The sequence below is a fragment of the Grammomys surdaster genome, unplaced genomic scaffold (assembly GCF_004785775.1).
Source record: "Grammomys surdaster isolate TR1022 unplaced genomic scaffold, NIH_TR_1.0 64, whole genome shotgun sequence".
NCBI lineage: Eukaryota > Metazoa > Chordata > Mammalia > Rodentia > Muridae > Grammomys > Grammomys surdaster.
In genome coordinates, this window is record NW_021604566.1 from 5,599,163 (window position 1) to 5,620,029 (window position 20,867).

At 42.8% G+C, this 20,867-nt stretch overlaps 1 protein-coding gene and 1 pseudogene across 2 annotated transcripts in view; one reads left to right on the forward strand and one right to left on the reverse strand.

Annotated features, from left to right (window-relative positions):
- Fam110b (family with sequence similarity 110 member B) overlaps nucleotides 1-20,867 on the reverse strand; it is a 137,047-nt gene that overhangs the window by 83,928 nt on the left and 32,252 nt on the right. For both annotated transcript variants that reach the window (XM_028769584.1, XM_028769592.1), the window contains exon 2: nucleotides 17,318-17,414. The gene's annotated coding sequence lies outside the window, so the exon portion shown is untranslated. The remainder of the gene's footprint in view (nucleotides 1-17,317; nucleotides 17,415-20,867) is intronic.
- On the forward strand, nucleotides 7,798-7,910 carry LOC114624001 (annotated as a pseudogene).

Below are 20,867 nucleotides of genomic sequence, written 5' to 3' on the forward strand. Positions count from 1 at the left end.
AGAAAGAAAGAAGGGAGGGAGGGAGGGAGGGAGGGAGGGAGGGAGGGAGGAAGGAAGGAAGGAAGGAAGGAAGGAAGGAAGGAAGGAAGGAAGGTTGGTTGGAGGAAAGTGGGGGAAGAGACAGACAGACAGACAGACAGACAGACAGACAGAAAAAGAGAGGCAGGGTGGGGATATGATGAGCACAGGGAGCCTCTAGTCCACAGCTGTGTACGGGTGAAGCCCAGCTTCTTCTCATGACCTCTAGGAAACCACACAAGGAACGATGGTTGAATAGGAGATGATCACTGGGCCCTTCCAAAGGAAACAAAAATGGTAGATGGCAGACGTAGCTCAAAAAGTGCTCAGTTAATAAAATTAATCAACAATCTTAAACCTTATTACCTCTCAAAACACAGAGCACACAGCTTCAGGTGTATACTCCTATGGTCAGGCTGGACTCCATGAGTGGTTTGAAGGCATATGGAGTAAGTTGAAATTCTGAGGCACACTGTGTCACTGCCTTGAAAAATTGAAGAGTTTTACACAGGCAAGAAACCCACTAGTTTTCTGTAGTTCCGCTTAACTAGGTTCATTCCTAAAATGATAATTTTAGCACTGCTGGGAAATGCCCCTACTGTCACCAGTATTTTTTCTACGCAACTCTTTTATCGAATTTTCTTTTCTTTGCAAGTCTGGGAACATTACAGATGGGGATACCAGCTCTAGACACCTGTCATATATACCTAAGTCTCCTGACTTCAGCATCCAAATTCTTAAAAGTCTATATCCTATATGTAAAAGCACACATTTGCAGCTAATCCTGAGAGCCACAGTAGATCATGACCCTAACCACCACCACTGCTCAGCAGAAAGCACAGTGTACAGTAGACTACACACAAATATTTAAAACTAGCCACTGATGGTTGCCCAACTTGGAATCAATCCCTCTTCCTGTGAGATTAGTGTGGGGAGGAAGTATATGCTGACGGGAATACTGTTCTGATGGATGTGGGCTCCAGCACACAGTTGCCTAACATCATAGGACCTGCTTCCATACCCTGTAGCACCATGGGAAAAAAAGAAGAGAAAGAATGCAACGCTTTTTGTCCTGTGGTGAGACCTGGACAAAGGTCTCCTTCTTTGGATCCCTGCTCTAAATGAGCAAGAAAGCAATCATATACATATAGAGTATAGAGATATGGTAAAGGCTTTCTGATTATTTCAGGTAAGTTCACTGGAGTCTGTGCTGTAAAGAGAAATCTCATTATACACTGTACACTAAAAAACAACAAAACAAAACACCCCTCAGTATGTGGAACCAGGACTCAGACATTCATTTTTAATGATTAATGCCTGGATATTAAAAATTAAAACAGACTAAAAATACCATACCTCATTATCCTCAACTCAAAACGAGCACTTCTCAGAATGACCTTAGTTATACAATGAATTAATTTCTGAATGGGTTATGATGATTTTATTTTACATTTCTGTATTTATGTATGAATATTTAGAAAAGAATTACTTTTGACAATTTTATTAAGTTATTAATTCATTTAAAAGCAATATTTTACTACATAACCCAGCTGAATCTGCTCTCACAGTGAGTGTGTCTATGAAGGAGCCCAGCTTCTTCTTGTATTCTGTCATGTAAGAACAAGGAAGCTGCATGCTTGAGGGAGGAACCCTGGCCAGTTCAGAGACTGCTGAGGACTTCCAGTTGTTTTCACCTTCCATAACTCTAAGAAATAATCTTCTAATGGTTTTAATTTACTTGTTCTAATGTACTTTGGTATAGCAGCCTGAATAGATTAGATGCTCATTTTAATTTTTTTCTCTTAAAAATATGGGTGGGTATATTGTCCACATGTACATTTGTGCACTGGATGCATGTAGTGACTGCAGAAGCCAGAAAAAAGTCATTGGATCCTTTAGGACTGGAATTACAGATGACTGACAGCCACCATTTGGGTGCTAGGAATCCAACCCAGGTCCTCTGAAACAACACTTTAGTAATTCATTAACAGACTACTAAGCTTTGACTTTTGACTAATTAAAACACCTTAAAAGAGTTCTAATTTTAGATAGTTAAGTCGTTGTTGTTAAAAACCAAGTAGAATAAAGTCTACATCACCTATTTATACAAAACATGTTTGTTTCCTGAGGAATAGTTTGAGGGCTTCATTTCCACCAATGCATAAAATCTTCTGCCAGTTCCAGAACATTAGCCACATCCAGCATTTTGTTAGACTGTCCATGAGTCCCTACCACAGGACTCAGTATAGCTAGAAAGGTCCCTGAAGATAAGCAATATATAAAAATGTTGCAGTGAATATTTAAAAACGACCGCTGGTCAAGCTGACTATTAAAGCTGTGGCTCTGCCTAGCTCAGCCACCATGTTCCGAGGCCAGAGGCAATGTGAGCACTGCAGCTAGAAATGGCCAGCCAGAAATACCAGCCCTGCCACCCATGAGATGCTAGTGTGGGAGATGGCTCTGTCAATCTTCCACGCTCTCTCTACAAGGCTGGGCAGTACCCAGACCATCCTGTCATCCACGCAGGCCCAGTAGGAATGAGATTCTAATGCTTAGATTATCCAAAGGCTTTATATATTTGGTAATGCTCAATAACAAGATGCCCATACAATCAGTGGTGTAACCTAATAGCCAACCTAGATACATCAACTACCTTTGACTGCTAGAGACAGATGCATGTCCGCTTCTACGTTCCCTTCTCTCTGGTGCTCTCTCCCCTAGCTCATCCTCTTCCTCCTTCTCTTCCTTTCCTTACTCCTCCCACCTTAGCTCCTCCCAACTTGTGGGAAAAATATCACACTACACGAAAGTGTGAGGGGGTGGGGTTAGTATCATAAATGATATAAAAGGGAACATGGGAAAATCAGGAAGTGCTTTAATTATGGAACAGGAAGGAGGGAGAACAATACAGGAGAGGAGGAGGAGGAGAGAAAGTAACAATAAGGATGTCTGAAAAAGTCATAAAGAATCATAGTTACCCCAAATTGCATATATCACATATCAGTATATGTGTGTACATATATATGCATAATTTAAATGAAGTTATCCCACTTGGGCTGATGATAGTCTCACCAAGAATCATTGACTAACAAAATCATCAATAACAGGCATAGGAAACCCACTTAAGATATTAGTCAGGGGAGTCCAAGAGTCTCTCAAAACAATCTAGGCTGTTGCTGTTGCCTTACATTGCCTCTATGTTGTTGAAGGTGAGTCTCTATTTCAGAAGACACACGGGTCTCAGACAGCTCAAGTTGGATCTTAGTTTAAAGCCCTCTTCCTGAGGGTGAGCTTCCATAGCTCCAGTAGGTATGAAACCTAGCAAGGGCGGGAAACAATTGTTCTACCCAGTGTTAGCACCCATGAACCACAAGGGTAACGAGCATGGCACGAGAATCCTAAGAGGGCAATGGTGACTCAAATCTTGGTGGTAACAATCAAATCTCTAAGTGAACTTAAGACCCACTCAACAGGAAGGGATTCATGTTTGCTATGAAAAACCCAAAGCTAATAAGGTCATAGATCTAAGAGGAGAAGCCACAACTACCACTTGACTAAACCAGAATTATTTCTAACTTCATTTTAAATATTTATCCTTGTATACACAGATGAGTGTATCTCTCACATTCATCAAAAAACTTCTCTTTGCAACAGAGACCAGAAGAGAAAACAAAATCAGGTGCTCCTCTGATGCCAAGCCCCAATGGACATGTCTACCATACAAATTCTGCCCCTAGACATAGAGCAGGTCACAGGCGGCAGCTCTGTTCCCAACCCTAGAAAACCGAGAGAAAGAGGGACTCCCAGGAGCTTTAACTCAGGCAGCATCCCAGGTAAAAATGAATCACCCATGATGTCAGCTGTTAGAAGTTCTAATCCAGATGCTGGCCTCCGAAATTATACTACTCAGACCTTTGAAGGGCCACTGACAAGAACATCAAACAGCTAGAGATTGACATCACGAATCTGAAGAAATCCCTCGTTTCGCTGTCTGAAGAGACCTCCTAAAATCGCAAAGATCCTTATTGGACTTGATTTACTCTATTACAATAGAAAAGGCTGTGTACAACTCTAGACTGTGTACAGCCCTTAAAGAAGAAGGCTGCCTTTACATAGACAAGACAAGGAGGGTTAAAGAGAGCATGAAACAGGTAGTGAAGGCCCTAAGAAAAATCAGAGAGAGAAAGAGACAAATGAATGCTGGTACAAGAATTGGTTTTCAGCCTCTCCAAGGTTGTCAACCCTATTTCCTCCCATCCTGGGACCATTATTTGGGTTCTTTTTGCTTTTTTCTGCGGGTCCATGGCCCTCAAATAAGTGGACTAACTCTGTGATACAACAGATAAATAATTTGGTAGCAAAACCTACTCAGATACATTATCATAAGTTAGCTATGGAGGACCACGAGACTCAAGATGAGGTTATTACTTTATACAGGGTGTTTCCAAAACCCATCTCCACCCAACCTAAAAGGGGGGACTTCTGCCCCTAGACCAAGCAGAGAGGGGCCACCCAGAACCCCCTCTGACAGGCGATCTGGATTCTTGCTTAGGCTGCGAGGCTAAGAAATGCAAGGGAATATAAATAAAAGATAAAAATATCTATCTGGGTTCCCTAAGGGACAAGCCTGACTGCATAGGAGTTGATGTCAAAAGTATCCCCTCTCCAGGAGAAAGACATCGGGATGGGTATGGCCCTCATGCCTCACTGGACAACAACAGGGGCACTGGACCCATTACAAGGTCCCCTTCAAATACTGGAGGTCGGGCCTCTATCCCCACCTTTGCAAGTTTAGAATTGCCACAGCCCTTCTATACTTAGATAAAGGAGGAGATGTCAGGGGCAGCCCTGCTTACACACTGAAGGCCTAAAATCAGCCATAGGCCTAAAATCAGCAATAGGCCTGTCATACATGTATACTAACACCAAGTCTTGGGTCTCAGTGGAAAAACATTGAAACAGATGGCTATAAGCTAATGCCAACAGGCAGATTTTGTGGAAATTTACAAGCCTGAGTGGTCATGGACCTTGTAAATAGGTAGCCTTGGCAGACAATACCAACTTAGAAAAGGACAAGCAAGTCATAGGCAGAGTCATAGTGACTTGTCCCCTGAACCTTCACCCAGCCGATACCTGGATCTGAAGATATCTGTATTTCCCCTGAACACCCACACTCCAGTGTCATTCCCTTCCCCACATCGTACCTTCCTGTGTTTAAAACCCCTGTGTGAATGAATTACGATTTGAGAAAAAATAAATTATAAAAAAAAAAAAAAACAAATTCTGCCCCTAACGTTCAGAGATCATTACAGAATGGGGGAGGGGTAGAGCAGAAAGACAGGAAGAACTAGAGGAAATCTGTTGTGAGGTTGTGTCCCTTAGAAATGACAGGGAAGTGTTAGCCATGATACCTCAACAATAATATAGGGCCTAAACAAAACCTGAAGCAATAGAAATGCTACTGTGGAAGAGAGAACTCTCACTGGACCTTGCTCCTAGACTAAGAACTACAGGCAATTAAGAAATGCTGAGAGCATTATTAGTCTTCCCCAGGGATGAGCCCTCAACTGGTTATCCAGTACCAAGTGGTTTGTCCTGAGATACACACACACACACACACACACACACACACACACACACACACACACACGTGCGTAACACTAAATGATTCAGCAGGTATTACCTATTATATCTATGCATGTGTGTGTGTGCACTTGAGATGCAATTAGGGGGAAAAACATGAATTTGAGAGAAAGCAAACAGGAGACATTGAAATCATTGGAGTGAGGAAGGTAATGGAAAAAATGATGCAATTGTATTTTAATTTAAAATTTGTAAAGGCCAAAGGTCTACAGAAAAATTAATCAGTGATTTATTTCCAAACAGCAGTGAAGGTTCCTGATAGAGAAGGAAGTTTTGAGGAGGTAACATCTTTCCAGCAATGGCCAAATTCTTACGAGGCAAGGCTTCATCTGGAAGGCAAAATCCAGACAATTGAAGGCTCCAACACCTGCTGGAGCACCCAGAAGGCTGAGTGGACAGCTGCTGCTAGCACTTGAGCTGGCTCTTCCTGTTGCTTCCCCTCACAGGGAGAGGCATACTATCGGACAGATGAACAGACGTCTCCAGGTTGTGTAATCAGCCATGGACAAGGCTCCAGTCCTAGCAGGGTGCAACTGTCCCAAGGCTCTTACACTCTGCCTGCTGAGTGCCTGTTTCCTTTCATGTTATTTGAATGGCAGCCAGTCCCCAGGGTACAGCATTTCTACCTGGAGAACCATATCCTCTGAAGTATAATCAGTATTAGATCCTGGGATCCTAATGGGCAAGAATTTTAGCACAAGATGCAAACCTATCCCAGCTACAAAGATCAAGACCAGTCTGAAGTATAAGATGAACAGTTAAGAATCAGAAATTGACCTGGCATATTAATCAGCTTTTCTTTATCCATTTTCAACTTATTTTAGTGTAGATAAGGTTTTTAGATATTGAAAACCACACATTAAAAGGCTGTAAAAGGGAATTAAATGTAGATGTGTAGCACTTCCAGTATCAGACACGCTGACATATACTATGCTAGACAAGTGCAATCCAGGTATGAGATGGTGGCTTGTGGGTGGTGCATGTGGCACCAGAATGGCTGATGAACCACGTAGTTCTCTACTCTAAAAAATATTCTTTATTACACTCGCTTGTTTGTTTAGAGAGAGAGAGAGAGAGAGAGAGAGAGAGAGAGAGAGAGAGAGACCATCCATCCATCCATATGTCGGTGTCGGAGGAGATCTTGGGGAAAGTTGGTTCTCTCCTTTCACTGTGTGGGGATTCTGGGGGTTGAACTAGGTTGGTTGGCTAGGAGGTAAGTGCTTTTATGTATTGAGCTAACTGCCAGCCCCAGTTCCCCTCATTTAAGTAGCCTCATAAGAGTCTCCCACTGGGAAAAACTAAAACAGACACAGTAAAGGTGCCCAGGGAAACTAAGGGTCTCTGTAAAGGGACTATGTAAAGCTATCTGCACAAGAACCAACCAGGGAACAAATGGCCCTGCAGGTGCTGCGGTTGCTGTGTGTGCTGTCCTCTTCACTACTGCCGCTTCCTGAAAATGCACACACTCTGTTTCAAATTAATTCACAACTACAATTTTAGAACTTGTTCATTAGAAATGCAATCAGTGCAATTCACTGAACAGAATATGTGGAAGCAAGAAGGAGTAAATAGAGAGCTTGGTGCAATAGTCCTACCCTGGTTGTTCCTACCTCTTAGTGGGTACATAGGAAGTAAGGCCGGGGAAGTTGGGAAGGCAGGTCATTGTATATTTCATAAGACAGACCATCTGACTTTCAATTCTGAGCACTGCCTCCTAGCTGACAGCAGAACCAAATCCCATAGCTGACAGTGACAGGCACAGTGGTTTCTTTGGGCAAAGTCCTTATGTGCTTGATGTTTAATACCACAAAATTGGTGGACTCAAAATTCTTCTCTGCCAACCAGTGTAGCACAAAACAATGTCACAAGTTGGTGACATGTGGTAGTCACTATTATGAGTGGACTTCATCCAGAAAAATGCCCTCACTGTCTTAAGTAACGAGCAATAAGACTTTTCACCTACTCTGTCGTTGACTGTGGCTGATACCAAATAGGCAATATACAAACACCAATGACAAATCTGCCTGTGGGATGGGGATGTGCGATCAGCAATTAACATGCTGGCTGAAAGATCACCATCACCCATGAGTCATACCAGATCGCTGATCATCCCTAATCATAAAAATGGAGGAAGCTACTGCCCCTAGGGGCACTCTAGGTGTGGCTACTGTGTCACATGGTAGAGAGAGGCCATGTCTACATTTAGTGTTCTGGCCTGTGAACACCAAAATGACAAGGAGCCTAACATTCTCTGAAAAAAAGTGAACCTGAAACAACCACTATTCTGGTGAAAGGGTGCCCAGACGGGGAGCTTGCCTGAGATGACCACCAGTGTGGATCATGCAGGCCCAAATGTGCTCCCAGGGGAGGAAGTAGGCTGGATACTAAAATTCTCTCTGTAACTGCAATCACTGGACAAGTGTGAGTTGAGACAGAGAACCCTCATTGGGCAGGCCTAGGTGAGGAATGACCCAAAGACAACCACCAAACCAGTGCCATGGAGCCCAGACAGGGAGTTAGATTGAAATACCACTAGTCCAGTGTTGAAAGGCCTAGGGGAGCAAATCATGCTCAAGATGACCCCTGCCCAGTGCCATAATGCATGAGAGGGACATAGCATTCCTGAGACCACTCCAGAGATGACTCTAAAAGCTCAGAGGCCCCAGGCACCACTAAGAGGAGCAAGCATATGGTGGAGAGATGGGAGAGAGAAACAGAAGGATTCGTGTACAACGAAGAAGGCTGAACTGGAGACTTCAGGGGAGTGAGGAACAGCCTGATGAGAGTAGCCAGCTATGGCACCTGGGACCATGATGAGGTCCTGGCCAGTGTTGCCACTGAGGGCCACATTTGTGTCTGTGGTCCTGTAGCAGCAGGAGTCTGTTACCATCAAAAGTCATGGAAATGTTCCTGCTGTGGTCTGCTGCACAGGGTCAACTTGATGTCAGAGGGATGTATAGACCTGTCCCCACCTCTCAGCAGGGCTTGCAGGAGGAACTAGCCTTGGGGTTGTGACAGCAGGAGAGTTGATCACACCCCTAGCCAGCTACAGTACTCCAGAGAGCAGAACTTGCACATTTCAGAACTTGCTTGTGACCTGAACCTGAGGATATGAGCATGGGCGAGCTGGCCCTGCCATTCATTTCCTGTGCAATGGTGTGACAAGAGAGAGCTATCCTCCTCCCCTCTCCGTTCCCCCTCCCTGCCCCCACCTATAGCAGGTGTGAGAGCCGGTCCTGAGAGAGCTGTCTCTGCCTCTCACCAACTACAACACTCAGGAGAACAGATCCTGGATCTTGTCTAGGCAGCAAGGAAAAGCTGGCCCTGGTTGCCAGGGGAGGGGGAGTAGTAAACCGGCCCCAAGGGGCAGAGCTGGCAGGCTAACCAGCTTAAATATCACTCAACCCTAGATCCAGGATTTTGAATTGGCCCACCAAATGTCTACCTTATTGATGAATGGTGGAGTGCATAGAAGAAGCCAGACCTACAGACCCCAAACTACAGGATCTCCATGACACAGGGCAACAACAGGATATATGACAGGAGTCTCAGTGAGGTTCTGATATTGGTAGAGTAGCAGAAGCCAGAGGCCTCAAACCAGACCAAGGAGTCATTGTAATGAACATCTGCATCCAAAAAAGTGTGGACAAAAGGAAATACTGTGGGACACACCATGATACACTACAGCTTCCATAATGAGATTTTTTTTCTGCTGGGGGAGAGGTTGCAGGGGTGGTGGGTGGGTATGAGTGTAGTGGTGGCAATGAGTAGGAATTGAGTACAGGATGTAAAATTCATATCCAGAAAAACAATAAAAAGTTGTTTAAAACATTTAAAAGTGGAGAAGAGGTTGAAAGTAAAAAGTACTGCATTGTAAATGACAGTGGATACATTATTTCCTGAATTTATGTTCACTGTCCACTCATGTGGCTAAGTTACTGTGGTGTGTCTACAAGTCAGCTTAAGCCAGTAAATTGGCCTAGAGGGAGTGGCATGGAGCATAACAGGTCAGCCTTGGCCGATAAGACAGCCCTGGGACAATAAGATGGTTCAGAGGGACTGGCAGGACAGGTCAGACTGGGCTATTAGGTGAGCTCTTTGCTCAAATGAAATAAATTTCCCATTCCTAAATGTGTACTTCAAGGGGTAAACACAGCATTTATCACTGTCATTTATTTCAATAATATAGAATCATTTGTCAACAAGGTTTCTAAAGCAAGAATACCAAAGAAAGGGGAAATATCCTAAAGTACAAGCACACACACACACACACACATACACACACACACACACACACACACACCAAGCAACCTTGGGGAGAGCTGCCCTGCACACAGGCCACTGACACAGGTTTCTAGGTGACAACCACACTTGAACTATCCTTAAATGAACCGCTTAGAGAAGAGCAAAGTGCCTTTGCCATCTGATTGCTCTGTGAGCAGAAGTCCCAGGCTGCAGGTGAATTTGCTCTTGGCACAGAACTTCTCATGCCCACAATAATAAATTTTAAGAAAGGAAGAAAGAGGAGGAGGCTTACTAGGCAGATCTGCCTGGGTGTAGTATGCTATGGAAGGCAAGATCTTTGAAGATGTGACCTTCACAGGAGGCCAATTCCCTCTAGGGACTTAAAATCATCAAAGATCATACCAGAAACAGCAATAGAACTCCAGTGATCCTTCCCACCATACAGAAGGGCCTGGTACCCAATACAGTCTCATTCACAGAAGTAATTTCTTAAATGGCTTATTTGCTAGAACTATCAAAAAGCATTAGATGGAATTTTAAGACCATGTAAATCCAGTAGAATTCACAATAGTAAAATATTGTGTGTGTGTGTGTGTGTGTGTGTGTGTGATAAAAATTCAAAAGGAACAAACAGAAAACTGAACTGGAGACAAAGGCTTCGGTGACCCCTGAGCACAGATCTAAAAAATATTCAGGCCTGCCTCTGTCAGTCAACAGCTACACTAAGGCAAGTCATGTCATGGTCACATGGGGACCTATTCCACATTCTGGCTGGCAGACAGCTTTGCATAGTCAGCAAACCCCATACACAGATGACTCTGGAAGAGAGGTGATCAGGATAAGGCAGGGCCAGAGAGGCCCATGTGCATGAGTATGTATGTGCATGAGTATGTACCAATCACGAGCCCAGGCCTGGTCAACTCCATCCTGAATGTAAACACACAGAGAACATTGGTGAGAAGTACTCAGAAGGAGCAACAAGAGGGACACCTTTTTCTAGCTCACTCAGGTAACTTCTCTCAGAAATAACAAGCAAAATGTGGGACCATTCAATGCAAAGTTACAGCACAGGAGAACGACTCTGGCTGATTAGCTATGAGATTCTTGGGTGCTGGGCACATTCCTATTACGTAGAGCCTCCTCAGGTTGCTTAGGAATTCCTGAGAGCTAAGCATGAAGCTCCTCTCTCTCTGATAGGCATGGGGGAAGGAGATGGTGCTTTTTCTTTTCTTTCTTTTTTTTTTGATGACGAATTTATTTATTTATTTATTTAATTTTTTTCTCAAATCATAATTAATTCACACAGGGGTATAAACACAGAAAGGCAGGACGTGGGGAAGGGAATGACACTGGAGTGTGGGTGCTCAGGGGGAATACAGATATCTTCAGAACCGGGTATCAGCTGGGTGAAGGTTCAGGGGACAAGTCACTATGACTCTGCCTATGACTCGCTTGTCCCCATCTAAGCTGGTATTGTCTGCCAAGGCTACCTATTTACAAGGTCCATGACCACTCAGGCTTGTAAATTTCCACAAAATCTGCCTGTTGACATTAGCTTATAGCCATCTGTTTCAATGTTCTTCCACTGAGACCCAAGACTTGGTGTTAGTATACATGTATGACAGGTCCACTGCTGAATTTAGGCTTATGGCTGATTTTAGGCCTACAATGTGTAAGCAGGGCGGCCCCTGACAGGAGATGGTGCTTTTAATGTGTGACTTGATACACCTGTTACTTTCATAACTTTAAATTAGGACAAGAGTACCCACGCTGAGAAGAAAACTAGAAAAAGGCAGCCCCACCACATTCTTTTGACTGTGCTGGAGGCAGGCAACAGGAAAACAAACCCAGTTTTTTCAATCAGTGTTAAATATGGTCCTCTCTGCCTTAAACATTTCAAGACTTCAGAGGCATAAAGTGACACAGCTCTGAGCAGAAAGAAGTCAGTGACAATGATCCCAAGACTAATGGTCAAGAATGATGGTAACTGTCACCAGATCCACAGTGAGTATCAGTCGAGACTTAATGCTTGAGCAAAATGAGTCTGTGGTATATTACACTTCATGAACCACTTCTCATTGAGGGAAGGCCAAGATATCTCTCAATGGGTATAATTATCTTCCTACAGTACACATAAATTGGATGAGCTACTGAGGAGAAGAATCTAGAACTCATTTTGATCTAATGTACCCTGAATTTCAACCCAATCAACCCCTACTGCAGCAGTGCTGTAATTATGCCTCTCTGTCTAGTGACAGATTCTAAAGAAACTAGAGCAGTCTGAGATTGGAGGTACTCCACAGTGAGCAGAGAACAAAGGGACAATGAAGATACCAAGTTTGGTGGCCTTGGCAACAGTGAGAAGAAATGACAGTATTCCAATTCTAATGAACTGAGGAAACAAGTCAAGACACTGCTAAGAACAGTGCTCACTGAAAAGAAACTCCGCTAAGCACATAAACAGGTTGCAAATAACATTCTACTTGAAAACACAAGTTCATTGTTTTTGACCAGCATGTACCCTATAAATCAAAGACATATGTCAATAAAATAAGCAAGAAGGAAGACAGAAGCATACATTTGAGTACATACATCTGGAAAAAAAGTAAAGGGTCTGTTTTCATTTTTTAAAAGGGAATCCTATATAACCAGAAGAATCTGAGCACCTTCTGTAGATGGCTAAATCAAGCTACATTAAAGACTATGTTGAAAAAAATGTAATACACCATGGCTTCATTACACTGACATTTAAAAGGTCTGTCACTAAAAAACATCTCAAAAAAGTCAGGAAAATAGACCATACCTTTAGGTGACTGTCTTCTACCACACAAAATAAATGCACACTATAATGCTCCAGCCATGGCTTCATTTTCTACAATTTCAGTGACAAGTGATAAACCACTGTGAACATAAATAAACCAATAAATAGAAAATTTTAACGAGGGTGATATCAGATATTGTGGCTGTTCAGTGCTTATGTTTATGCAAACCATTATTTACTTAATAATGGCCTCCAAGTGAAACCATGCACAGCAACACTGTTGTTGCTTTATTCTTACCTTATTATTAGTTACTGTCATTTCTTTCTTGTTGTAACTATTTTATAGCTTAAACCTTTACCAGGGGAATATGTGCATAAGACAAAACAGTAAATTCAGGGTTCCTTATCATCTACCACTTCAGGCATTTACTGGGGTTATTAAAATATAACCTCCTATGGCTAAAGGGAACCATGAAAATAAGATGCCAATCCCAAAATTCAGTTTAGAATGATATAAGACTGGATTCTAGAAATGAAACATGATTAGTATACTCAGAGGAAATATTCAGTCCTTATCATTGGTAAAGTTTAAAGAACTTCATGTTACTACATATTAAAATATATTCATCCTTAGTTTACATTGATGACATATGTCAGACTGATGAAAGCAAATAAGATCAAGGGTGAGAGGTGAAATCACAGGTCCCTGTGGCCTTTCCTCAGTGTGAGAAAATGCCCCACAAGAACAATTTAGAAGATAAAGGTTTGGTTTTGCTCAGTGTTAAAGGTTTCCATCCTTGCTCAGCAGGCCAACTTTTCTAAGACCTGTGGCAAGGCAAAATACCATAGAGGTACAACAGGAGAGAAAAAACATCAGACTACCTTGTAACAACCAGCAAAGAGGTAAGAAAAGACTATGAAAAAAGCATGGCCATCAAAGTCACTGACCCCAGTGACCCGCTTCCTCAAACTAGGTTCTACTAGTTTTTTTCTTCTTAGGATTTTTCTTTCAAAATTCATGACAATGTGTATTTGGTTTTTAGTGCATGCTACATATGTGTAGTCACCTGCAAAGGCCAGAAGTGGCTGTCAGATCCTGGAACAAGAATTACGGTAGTTGTGAGACACCTGATACGGGTGCTAGGAATCAAACTTGTGTCCTCTTGGAAAGTTGTGAGTGCTCTTAACCCATCTGTCTACCTCACTAGGTACTGCTGTCTGATAACTCACTGAGTGTGGACGGAGGATGGATATACTGGTGAGGAATCCTCTGGTGAAGCTAGCAGCTCATGATCTAGTCTTCCCTTACCAGTGCTATCAGCCAGAAATTTGGCCTTTGACAGCTGAGCCTTTGGGGCATTTCATATGAAAACCATACTGTCTAGACAGTGTACATTTTGGTGTGGTGGGGACTGTCTTCACTACCCACAGAAGCCCACAGAAGAGCACCTAACATCTTGGGTTTCAGAAACTTTTACTTTGCTCTTCTCCAAATGTTGAGAAGAACTTGAGTCTTCCTAACTTGCTTACTCATAGGACAAACTATAACCTATCTCATACAACCACGCATTATGTCACCATTCAATGGGCAATGGATCTGGGAGAATGGAGGCACTAAACCAGGCAGACTAAAGCCTCATGTAACAGCCAACTTTCTTCAGAGGCCTGGACAATTTATATTCTGAGGGTTTAGAAAGGTCATATGAGTTCCCATGAGTCCAAGCTGTATACAATCACAAAGACAAGCCGCAAAAGCCAAAAAAATGAGTTTCCATAGAAGCATAGAAAGGATAATTTAAACATTTAATTTGACAACAGCAGCAAACAATAAGGAGTAATCTGAGGTAAACTCACTCCTATCCACTACCCCTGGGCAGAGCACGAAAAAGCATTCCAAGAACAATTCCATGTTTTGAAGAAACTGAGGCCACAAGACTCTTGCCTTGTTTTCTTGGAATGCTCTGAAGAGCACCCAGAACTCTCTTCACATGACTCCCTCCATTCCTGGGCTACGTTTGAACAATAATAAAGTAAAAGTACAAATAAACTTTAAAGGTCATCATGAAGAGAGACCAGTGTCTATTGCTCAGAAGACACTTTGCAAGTCCGGGGCTAGATTTCCAGCCCAGGATCGAGTCCTATCCCTTTAGGTTAGTAAATCTTCATTTCAAACAGAACATACAGCTCATGCCAAAGCATGGTCCTTCCTTGTAAAATGCAGGGAGATTTGTAAATATTCAACCATAATACTGCAATCTGCCAGTAAATACTGATATGCATAGAGGCAGAATGCTCTCTTCCAATATTAGCCGAGAAAAGATGAAGCAAAGGGGCACCAATGAAACCACCTCAGAGAGCAAGGGCGGAGAGGCACCACCAGGGAAATCCACAGGGCCTGGGAACCCTGCCCCAGGCACAGGCTAGGCAAGTCTCCTGGAGAAGAGGCCACAGCAGCAGTGATGGCAGAAAAGGGCTATCACTGCTCATAGCTACTACTCTTGTGTAGGACTTTCATCCAGCTCCCTTCTCAAGAGGTCCAGACCACAGGCCGGAGCCCTGGGGCATCAGAGTTCTCACAGTAACATCCAGAAGGATGAAGCAGGCAGGCAGGAAAGGAAGGATGAGAGAGAAACAGTAGGAGGCTGCAGGAAGAAAGCAAGACTGATTCTAGCCATCAGCATCTCAAGCATCAGACAGGACTGCATTGAAATGCACACATCCTCTCAGTTCTTTACAGTTCTAACTGTTTCACAGGGATGCTCAGAGCAAATCTGGAAGTCATCGTGCCCTCTGGATTTCAGCAAATGGCTTCTCATTGGCTCAGTCTTCTTAAAGCAGTTACAGTTCAGTTCTCATCTGCACTGTGAATGTCCAAGGCTGGCACAGAGACAAAGACAATGGAGGATGGGTACTGCCAGCAAGCTTCGGACACAGCCCCTTGCTAATTTATGAGACTCACAGTGGATTATATAATTATACTCTCTTTTCTTGAAAAGTCTCTGCCTCCACCGTGTGTGTGTGTGTGTGTGTGTGTGTGTGTGTGTGTGTGTGTGTGTGTGTGTATTGTGTATTGCTAGGGGTGGAAGTCAGTACCTTGTGCATGCTGAGCACAAATTCTACTCCTGAGCTGCACCCCAGCTCTATACAATATTTGTCTGCCAGGCAATGTCATTCATTTCAACTGCACACAAAGCAAATCCTATGAAATGACTGCTTAGAAAATTCTCTAACACGATGGATTTAACTGAGCTTTCAGTTCAAAGGACACAGAAAGAAAGCCAAACTTTAAGTAAGCTGCATTTAATTTATGTACAGTGTATGTGTATTGTTCAATTTCCAGTTGATTTGCTCCTCAAAGTTTAAGAAAAGTACATATAATAAAGGTAATAACATTATTTAATAAGAGAGAATAAATACTTTTGCATACTAACTGCTTTTAAACTTATAAAACCTCAAGACTGTGCTGCCCTTTGTATTTAGATAGCAATGGTATGAACAGAAGGACTTAGGAATATAGAACTATTCACTCCAATTGCCAATCAGAGCCATGGCTTTTACAAATGAACTTTTGTGACCAAGGAGCAGGCAATTATTTAATGAACAAATAATGAGACTACTGAACTTGTAGCCTTTGGAATTCTCTCCTACCATCAGGCTCTCATCAGCATTCAGAGTGAAAGTCTTTGTCCTATTACAAACACATCATGGTAACACTATTGGCTTATATCATGGTCACCGAGAGCTTCCTCTCACGAGGTGTGCACTTTGTGCCCGGAACAGCCTAATTTGTATATGCCAACTCATTCAGTACTTGCAGAAGTACTATGGGAAGGAAGTGCTACCATCTGCATCCTGCAGAATACTAGAGCATCAACTATGCACATGTCCAGGTTGTGTCTATGTGAAATGCATTCATGTTACACACAGATCTTATATATAGGGACAGAAGGTGATTTTCTCTAGCACTTTGGTCCACCTGTATTTTTACTGTGAAACAAGACAGGAATTAAAAACAAAATGTTCCTCTTGGAACTGCTATGTCAAGCCTCAGGTCTAGGGGAAACGTCTGTATAGTAACTCATTCGGGAGTAGTACTGTTGCTGTTGTGCTGACCCCATGAGTACTTCTGTTCTGACAGTCCTAAGTGTGAAGAAAAAAGCATAAAGTAGGTTCAGATAACTCGGGAAAGGCTGCTGTAAGCAAATGGCTGAGTCAGTACACAGCGGTGACGAGGGCGTTCATTTCAGGGCCAACTGGGATGATGAAGGCATAAGGTACTTGAATAGCTGTTGGCCTTGGTCAGACCAGCACCAGAAGCCTCTGGACAGAGATGGGGATGACATTTTCAGATGTGTTTTCCTCCAGTCCCTCCCATGCCAATCAGACTGCTGGAGGGAGGGTTAAGGTATGTGTGCTCCAAACATTGGGCCCTGAGAGGACTCCACACATGTGTACTGAATAAATAAATACAGAGAATGAAGGAAGCAAACAGAAGGGCAGGAGGGAAGGAGAAGAAAAAAGAAAGAGAAAATAAATAAAACTAAAAAAAAAAAAAAAGATACCAAGATTCCACTCCACACATAAAAGAATGTGTTTACTTATGGGTGAATTTATATGTAAGTTTAATAATACATTTTAAAATACAGTTACCTTTTATTTCACTTCTAGGCCATAGAGTTCTGGAAGCTTCCACTTCAAGACTCAGAAAAGATAGGACTGATGTTCTCAGTGTCCAGATCAGGGATTTCTGAAAAGAAGTGAACATAGACTAAACATCCTGCTGACCAATAAGAAAGATTTCAAAGGGCATGGAAAAGAAACCAGTTTTCATTGAATAACGTAAGGCACTAAATTTTCTAAAACTCTGAGGGACATATGGGTTGGGGGCCCTGCTCCAACTGAACTACTTTAGCAGGCTTTACATTCCTTTGAGGAAACAACAAAATCAACAAGTGGGTGGGTTTGCTCTGTGCTCTCAACCAGCCCCAAGGAACCTGAGAATCACCCTGGGCTTCATAAGCCTCCAAAGCAGCATCCCTGGTAGCACACACCAGGTTTTAGCTCCTGGGACTGGGTGAGGCAGGAAGGAGCTGCTAAGACACCACAGCAGAACTCCTCAAAGAAAAGAGAGCTTGTGCTTTGAGAACTCAGTTCTGGTAATGGGAGAAGATAGTGTATTTGTTGCAGCTGTCCCTGTGCCCCAAATACAACGCTGACCTGGCCTCAGATCCTCAGATAAGAGTCTTCCTGTACAGGTTACAGCTGCAGGACAGACACTGTGTTAGGCCATTTTCAGGAAAGAAAAAACATAAAAGAAAAAAGAAAAAGCTTTGACTGGGCATGCGAAAGGCCCTAACCAACATGCTGCATTTTGACAAAAACTGGTGAGAAACTGAGGCTCCGTGGGAGAAGTGGCTTTCCACATCTACTCCATGTGAGACTGCTTTCATTGTGTTTGCAGATAGCTAGATGAATCATGAAGGCAATGTTTATCCAGACATCTGGCAGCTCACAAGAAGGCTCAGTGCTGGAAATTTTAAATCTCTTCCTCCCACATCTGCCTTTGTCAGATACCACAGTAGCAAAGGACTGCATCTTTGTTTAAAAGTGAGGCAGCAAGAAGCAGACAAGTTCTGGCTGCATAGATATTTTCTTTATTGAGAGGCACTTTCCATGCATTCGTAGAAAAATAATTAGTATCTAAGGAATTGCTTACAAGTGTAACAGATGATGGTTAAGGAGCACACCACCAGGGTCTCTGCCAGACTCCCAGCTACCTACCATGTGTCCCTTTCTGGACTGAGGCATGGTGAATGCTGTACATAAAGTTTATTAGCAAGCCTGCTCATAACCACCAAACTGATCACAGGGTTCCCAGTGGAGGAGTTAGAGAGAAAACTGAAGGAATTGAAGGGGCTTGTGGCCCCATGGGGAGAGCGACAATAACAACCAACCAGAGCTTCCAACCAACAGCTAGCCTGGGAACACATGGAAGAGCCCATGTCTCTAGCTATATTTGTAGAGGAGGATGGACTTGTTGGGCATCAGTGGGAGAGGAGGGCTTTGGTACTCTGAAGGCTGGATGCCCCAGTGAGGGGGAATACGAAGGGGAGGAGGTGGGAGTGGGCAGATGGGTGGGAGCACACCCTCATAGAAATAGGAGGAGGTCTTCTTCGATTTCTTTCTTCAGAGACCTGAAGTTCTTGTCATACAGATCTTTCACTTGCTTGGTTAGATTCACACCAAGGTATTTAATATTATTTGTGACTATTGTGAAGGGTGTCATTTCCCTAATTTCTTTTTCAGCCTGTTTATCTTTCACATAGAGGAAGGCTACTGATTTGTTTGAGTTGATTTTATAATCAGCCACTTTGCTGAAGTTGTTTATCAGGTTTAGGAGTTCTCTAGTGGAAGTTCTGGGGTCACTTAAGTATACTATCATATCATCTGCAAATAGTGATATTTTGACTTCTTCCTTTCCTATTTGTATCCCTTTGATTTCTTTTTGTTGTCTAAATGCTCTGGCTAGGACTTCCAGTACTATATTGAATAGGTAGGGAGAGAGTGAGCAGCCTTGTCTAGTCCCTGATTTTAGTGGAATTGCTTCAAGTTTTTCTCCATTTAGTTTGATGATGGCTACTGGCTTGCTGTATATTGCTTTTACTATGTTTAGTTATGGGCCTTGAATTCCTGATCTTTCCAAGACTTTTACCACAAAGGGATGTTGACTTTTTTCCAATGCTTTCTTAGCATCTAGTGAGATGATCATGTGGTTTTTTCTTTGAGTTTGTTTATATAGTGGATTTCATATCATTACCTGAGGACCCAGCTATATCATCCTGGGCATATACCCAGAAGATGTTCTAACATAACAAGAACATATGCTTCACTATGTTCATAGCAGCCTTATTTATAATAGCCAGAAGCTGGAAAGAACCCAGATGTCCTTCAACAGAGGAATGGATAGAAAAAATGTGGCACATTTACACAATGGAATATTCCTCAGCTATTAAAAACAATGAATTTGAGAAATTCTTAGGTAAATGGGCGGAACTAGAAAATATCATCCTGAGTGAGGTAACCCAATCGCAAAAGAATACACATGGTATTCACGCATTTATTACTGGATTTTAGTCCAAAATCTTGAAACAATGAATACCCAAGATTCAACTCACAGACCACATAAAGCTCATGAAGAATGAAAGACCAAGTGGGGGTGCTTTGGTCCTTCTTTGAAGGAGCAACAAAAAACTCAAGGGAGCAAATATGGAGACAAAATGTAGGACAGAAACTGAAGGAGGGGTCTTCTGGAGACCATTACACCTGGGTATCAATTCCATGTGCAATCACCAAAGGTAGACACTGATGTGGATGTCAGGAAGTGCATGCTGACAGGAGCCTGACATAGCTGTCTCCTTCACTCCTAGAGTGAAGACTGAAGGAGTTGAAAGGGTTTGCGACCCCATGAGGAGAGCAACAATACCAACCAACCAGAGCCCACAAGGTCTGGGAGCATTTAGGGAGGGAGCCATGGCTCCAGCTACATATGCAAGGGAGGATTGTCCTGTCAGGTATAGATGGGAGAGGAGATCCTTGGTCCTATGAAGGCTGAAGGCTGGACGCCGGGGGGGGGGGGGGGGGTGGAATTCGGGGGGGGGAGGGGGGGGGGGGCGGGTAGGGGGGGGCACATCCTCATAGAATCAAGAAGAGGGGACATGGGATAGGGGGTTCCTGGGCAGGAGGGGAGGAGTAATGGGGTAAGGGGTTAACATCTGAAATGTAAATAAAATATCCAATAAAAAAAAAAGAAATAGGAGGAGGGAGGATGGGTTAAGGGGTTTCTGGGGGTGGGGAACGGGGGAAGGGGATAAGATCTGAAATGTAGATAAATAAAGTGTCCAATAATAAAAAAAGAAAAACAAACAAAAACAGACAATGGAACTGGCTATGGCAGTCAAACATTTGAGACATTTTAGCAGCAATTTAACATTACCAATATTTTACTGAGATTCCTTATAATTGTCAAGGACAAGAGACTGTGGAATGGGACCATGGAACTTTAAAATAATAGCTTCATAAAATAAAAAAGGGGGGATATTGCCCTGTACACCACAAATTTATTTAAATCATGTTCTTTTTATTTTTTATTTAAATTTTTTTTAAAAGACTTGTATGCCAAGGAACTTTCTGCTGAGAGTTT